The sequence below is a fragment of the Bubalus kerabau genome, chromosome 4 (assembly GCF_029407905.1).
Source record: "Bubalus kerabau isolate K-KA32 ecotype Philippines breed swamp buffalo chromosome 4, PCC_UOA_SB_1v2, whole genome shotgun sequence".
NCBI classification, from domain to species: domain Eukaryota; kingdom Metazoa; phylum Chordata; class Mammalia; order Artiodactyla; family Bovidae; genus Bubalus; species Bubalus kerabau.
Genome location: NC_073627.1, coordinates 113,419,678 through 113,426,375, shown reverse-complemented (window position 1 = coordinate 113,426,375; position 6,698 = coordinate 113,419,678). Strand labels below are relative to the sequence as shown.

At 38.1% G+C, this 6,698-nt stretch overlaps 1 long non-coding RNA gene across 1 annotated transcript; it reads right to left on the bottom strand.

Moving 5' to 3' along the window:
* Positions 1-304: 304 nt before the first annotated feature.
* On the bottom strand, positions 305-5,902 carry LOC129650116 (uncharacterized). The gene is made up of 3 exons (XR_008713601.1): positions 5,612-5,902; positions 3,308-3,364; positions 305-1,270 (listed from the first exon to the last, which is right to left on the bottom strand). It is a non-coding gene; the product is annotated as an uncharacterized LOC129650116 (long non-coding RNA).
* Between the last annotated feature and the right edge of the window lie 796 nt (positions 5,903-6,698).

Below are 6,698 nucleotides of genomic sequence, written 5' to 3'. Positions count from 1 at the left end.
TCAAGGTATGTACTGGGATTGCTGTCGCTATAAAATTTCACTGGGAGAGGATCATCCAAGTTCACTCCCAAGGTTGTGGGAGGCATTCAACTCCTCAGGGGAGGTAGGTTAAAGGCCATCCTCAGTTCCTTTTTTAAAAAATGAATTTATTTTTTGTTGAAGGATAATTGCTTTACAGAATTTTGCTGTTTTCTGTCAAACCTCAACATGAATAAGCCATAGGTATACATACATCCCCTCCCTTTTGGACCTCCCTCCTATCTTCCTCCCCATCCCACCCCTCTAGGTTGATACAGAGCCCCTGTTTGAGTTTCCTGAGTCATACAGCGAAGTCCCATTGGCTATCTGTTTTACATATGGTAATATAAGTTTCCGTGTTACTCTTTCCACGCATCTCACCCTCTCCTCCCCTCTCCCCATGTCCATAAGTCTATTCTCTATGTCTGTTTCTCCATTGTTGCCCTGTGGGAGGAGGGTTCAGGATGGGGAACACGTGTATACCTGTGGTGGATTCATGTTGATATATGGCAAAACCAATACAATATTGTAAAGTTAAAAAATAAATTAAATAAAAAATAAATAAATAAACCTAAAAAAATTATTCAGTACCATTTTTCTAGATTCTGTATATATGTGTTAGAATATGGTATTTATCTTTCTCTTTCTGACTCACTTCACTCTGTATAATAGGTTCTAGGTTCATCCACCTCATTAGAACTGATGCAAATGCATTCCTTTTTATTGCTGAGTAATATTTCATTGTGTATATATACCACCTTGGTTCCTTTTCAAGTAGGCCTCTTCACACGGCAGCTCATCACATGGCAGCTTGCTTCATCAGAGCAAAAATGAAAGCAGGACGGAAGTCACAGTTTTTTTGCAACTTAATCTTGGAAATGCCATCCAGATACTTTTGCTGTGTTTTTTTCATTGGACACAAGTCACTAGGTCCAGCCCATGTTCAAAGGGAAGGCATTCATTACCCAAGGGAATGAACCTGTCATGAGCCATTTTAAAAGTCATCGATTGCTCCCTGTTCATGAGTTTTCACACAACAGGCATGTGTTAGAGCTGAGTCATGACGGGCTCCTTATGAGTGGGTCATGAACTCTCTGGTCCACAGCTGACCTCCTCCAGTCGCCTTAACCTGTTTATGTTCCCTGCTGGGATTCTACATATAATTGAGTTAGTGACAATGACATTAAACAGGGATCACGATCTTTTTTGTAGAGATGTTTCTCGACAGTTTCAAATTCTTCTCTTCTCTGCTCTGTGGAGAAAAAATAACCACAGGAAGTCAGAATAGGAGATTTGAAAAGGACCAGATTTAATATAGACTAGTTGGCTAAAATATACCACTTAGTTTTGCAAAGGTTCTTTAAGTATTCTCCAAGTTTTGAGTTAAACGTTATTAATATAGATATTTCAATTATTTAAAAACTGTTTAAGTAAACCTACTAAAGGCATTGATATTTAATAAAAGTTGTCATACTGAGAAGACAGAGAAACTTATTTTGCAATACATTTTAAAGTATTCTAAATACGTTATTAATTAAAAGCTTGTGGCACTGCACCAATTGTTTTTTAAGAAGTTCATTAAAATTATACATGAATGCTCAGTGCTATGAAGCGTTTAGGTAGAATGGTATGAGTCAAGTTCCTCATGAAAATACGCAACTAAAATGAAATATCAACTTCATTATCAATTTATCCATATATAACACTGTAACTTTAATACCCTGCTTTCAGATTTTGGGGTTTATCAGATCATGTATTCTCATTGACTTTATACATTTTTTAAAACATGAACTTATTTATGTTAATAAAATGTCACTTTTAGCTCAGTTGCAGTACTGTGTAAGAATTCACATAAAGTTTCCCCATTAGAAAGCATAAACAGCGTTCCAAGCTACTGGCCTGTAATAAATTTCCTTTGGGTTAAAGAAACTTTAGCAAGAGATATTTCCAGTATAAGTTTTATTTTTCTTAAGCAAAGCCATAAAATAATCATTTCAAATAAAAAATTGCTTTTCTAAAACAGTGACAAATAATATTTAAAATAAAAAACCCTGAGATGCAGCAAGTTTCCAAAGTGTCTTTTTAAAAATCATCTAAGATTTAATATGCATAGTGTAGTTTCCACCTTAAAGAGATTATTAATTATCCAGTTGTATTATTATGTTACCATACCACTACATTCAATTAACCAGAATTTGCTATTCCCTGACCATACTATGTAGCAGAGTTCATTTTATAAACACTGTATCTACAGTAGCCTATGTAGATACTTGTTTATTTATTTACAGTAGCCTATGTAAATACTTGTTTTATTTACCATGTTGGTTACTATTTTTAAGATACCACTTTAATTATAAGAAATGTAAAAAGTATGCTGAGTATCTCCTGGGATTCCTCTTGTTAGGTATTTTGCCTCCTCTAGATAGAATTTTGTAGAGAATTGTGGCTGCTATGTGCAGTAACAATGTTAGCAAATCAAATATTACTATAAGTCAGCACTCTTCAAGAATATTTATTAATGTGTCAAAATAAATATATGGCTAGTTTATCTGAACATTAATGAAAAGTTTATTGTGTTCTTAAACATAGATATTTTTAAGAGTTCATAGTATAACTTTTTTTGATGAGTTTCTGTTGTATAGTATTTCCTTTTGTTTCACCTCATTTACCACTCCAAGATGGCAGTGGCTTTGTGGTATTTTCTCTAGATGTGCCACATTGTTAAGGAACCTGATACCCCAAAGAAATTGCCTCATCCCATGTTTCATGCCAGAGAAGGCAATGGCACCTCACTCCAGTACTCTTGCCTGGAAAATCCCACGGACAGAGGAGCCTGGTAGGCTGCAGGCCATGGGGTCTCCAAGAGTCGGACACGACTGAGCGACTTCCCTTTCACTTTTCACTTTCATGCATTGGAGAAGGAAATGGCAACCCACTCCAGTGTTCTTGCCTGGAGAATCCCAGGGACCAGGGAGCCTGGTGGGCTGCAGTCTATGGGGTCACACAGAGTTGGACACGACTGAAGCAACTTAGCAGCAGCAGCAGCAGCTTTCTTCTATTGTCTTTCTAAACGTGGGTCTTTTTTTCTCTTTATTTTTCTCCTGGTCTGCCAGTTTACACCCAACAACTCCTTCAAATTAAAACTCAGAATATGATGCATCCAAAAAGTTTTCTATATTTGTACCAAGGTTTATGAATACTTATGTTTGAGTTATTGGTTGCTCAGCATACAACAGGTGCTCATAAATGCTCCTTTAAAAAATTCAGAAACCATGAAACACATTTTTACCTTTTTCTGTATGGAGATAGTATCCTAAATTCTGGGGTCATGCATGTATCTTTTTTCCTAAGAATACAGAAAGAGTATAGATGAAATTTACTCTAGTATTTAAGGATAAGTGATTTGATTCAAGATACCTAAGGTATGTATTGATTTTTTTTATGGTTGCATATCATTTTGATTACCCATGGTGCAATAGTTTCAACCCCTCTTTAATTTCCTTTTTACCCAATTTCAATTTCATTCGAATATCCAAGTTCTAAAGCATATAAAATAAAGCTTCTGGAGTTGAAACTGCATCTTCTTGGCCACTTTGAGCCCTAATTGTATCCCCAAGGTTCAGCTCAGTTGTATAGCTTTGAGATACTCCATATCCAACTCTTCTTGACCAGTTGAAATATTGAAAAATCATCAAATAATTAAAATTTTTCTACTGTCTACTTTATGCTTTAAATCACATTAGATACTACTACATTAGAAAATTATAAGATATAATCATGTCTTTTGGAGAAGGCAATGGCACCCGACTCCAGTACTCTTGCCTGGAAAATCCCATGGACGGAGGAGCCTGGTAGGCTGCAGACCATGGGGTCGCGAAGAGTCGGACACAACTGAGCCACTTGACTTTCACTTTTCCCTTTCATGCATTGGAGAAGGAAATGGCAACCCACTCCAGTGTTCTTGCCTGGAGAATCCCAGGAGTGGGGGAGCCTGGTGGGCTTCCATCTATGGGGTCACACAGAGTCGAACACGACTGAAGCGACTTAGCAGCAGCAGCAGTAGCAGTAATCATGTCTTTACAGATGCTACTTAAGAGATGATACAAGGGTGAACAATCAAGGCATAAATAATTGAGAATAACTATTTCACAGTTCTGGGGATTCTTGCTGTTGATGTGCTTCATGGATGCTGCAAAGCTGGAGATAATGAATAATAGGTAACTTTTATTCAGTTGTGTCAGGCAGTTCTCTTGCCTTATCATCATAATAACTAAGTGTCTCTCCTCCTTTACATATGAGGAAACTGAGGCTTAGAGAGGTTAAGTGCCTTGCCCATATGCACCAGAGCAGAGTTTTCTAAGTTCACACTATTGATTATTATACTTTTCTGGCATTCAGACTTGTGCATATGTGAGAATGGAAGGTCTTGGCATCTGGAGCATGGCGATAGGGATGCATTTATTAGTATGACAGTATTCACGGTAGCAGCTAAAATACAAATGTGACTCGTGGTATAATGCTATGCTGCTGCTAAGTCACTTCAGTCGTGTCCGACTCGGTGCGACCCCATAGACAGCAGCCCACCAGGCTTCCCTGTCCCTGGGATTCTCCAGGCAAGAACACTGGAGTGGGTTGCCCATTTCCTTCTCCAATACATGAAAGTGAAAAGTGAAAGTGAAGTCGCTCAGTCATGTCCCACTCTGTGCGACTCCATGGACTACTGCCTACCAGGCTCCTCAGTCCATGGGATTTTCCAGGCAAGAGTACTGGAGTGGGGTGCCATTGCCTTCTCCATAATGCTATGCATGAGACTATAAAAATTTAAAAATCAACTGAATAATCTTTTGTATTTTGGAAGCAGTTGTATGTACATTATCATAGATATGAAATTATCATGATTAGCTAATGTTTTAACAGATATTGCTATGCACATTGGAAAGATGAGGAAATACACCAAAAGACTTTAAGTGACTTGTCTGTCCTAAGTCACAGGACTAGGAATCGATTGAGAAATAGAAATCAGTCCTGGACTCCTTTGGAGCCCTTCCACCAAGGTTTTCTTCAGAATTGTAAAACAGAATAAAAAAATGCGTATTTTGTGGGCTGCCTAAATACTTTTATTAATAGCAATTTTCAGTTTATAATAATGCTTCATGCTTGTCAAAGAAATACTGGATGGAAATTAAACATTAATTACTTGGACATGGAGACCTGATTCACACCTAGTTTTCATTTTTTACAGATATTTTTCAAATACCACTGGAATTGAACCCCTTAACTATTTGATCATATTTTCCCCAGTAGTGATTGTGGAGGAATTCAAACCTGCTTGCATGAAACCTATTGGCAGTCACCTGGATAGTAGTAGTTACTGGCAATCTTTAGTCTTGTGATCAATCAGTTCTTTAGTATTAATAAATTAGTTAAAAACACTTTCCCTCTTGGCTCAAAATTTCAGGAAAAAACCCGCCTCAGTCACATGTTGAGCTCTTGATTATTTGACACCCCATGGCCTGTTAAGGCTGAGGAAAAGATCAGGATGAAACATGAGGTGTCCTAGTTAGATACTAGGACAAACCTGGTACTCACAAACCTGGGACAAGTTGGACTTCCAGAGAGGCTGCAAAGATGAACGAGAAGCCAGAATACAGATGGGGGTTGAGGACCCTTTGGCCTCCTCATTCTGATCACCTAGTAGCTTTTTCTCAGCACAGCATATCTTTTCCTTGGCTAATGACATCAGTAGTCATTCCCGCCCTTGTTAATATCCAGAGGCTCATCACCATTTCCCAAATGAATTCTACTGAGTAGAGCTGTAGAGCAAGCAGCCAGCACAACTTCAGGTAGGAGGACTGGCTCCCTGAAGGGCTGCATTCCTGTTCTGCTACTTAACGTTAAATACCACACACAGCTGACACTCATGAACTGATTCTCCTTATATTCCTTCTGGAAGCAGGGAAGAGATAATGATTAATACATTACAACATTTTTAAAACATTGATAGACCGTCTTAGGAAGATGCTGGTAGGTACAGATTGTTTCTGAAGCAAAGCTAACTTCTGATGGGAATTCAGAGGTTGTTGGAGAGATAAAAGAAGAGTTGAGGGAACCTAGGAACAGTATGTGTTTGCTTTAAGATACACAGAATTTTTAAAAAGGCTATATTATTTAAACCTTTTGAAGCACTGATTTATAGCTTTTGATTTGAAAATCAGTGGTTGACTTGTCCTGCACTCTTCCATTTGGTTGTAAAGTTAGTATCTTACTGCATATTTACCTAGTGAATTTTGCCCCAGAAGCTGTCAATGTGACTATTACTGCAGATAAAAACCCTCCTGTATCCTTGGAAAGCTAATACATCTCTTCTAGAGGCAACATTACCTGGGGAGGCTGAGTGTATGATGTGGCTGCTCAGTTAGCTTGTTCTAGAATGCTGGGTGCTTAGGCATCCCTAGAAGTACTAAGATTAGATGGTTGTCCACATTGGTTGCTCTCCAAACTCACCTTTTTCCAGTGATCCCCCCCCCCCCGCTTAAAACATTTAAATAAAGTCCTAACTTGATGTCAAATCTTCAGCATCTCCTTAATAAAAATGGAGACATCCAGCCTCAGTACCACAAGAAAGTAGATGCTGCATTCCAGGAAAGATTGGAGAAGTAACATAATTATAAACAGCAGGT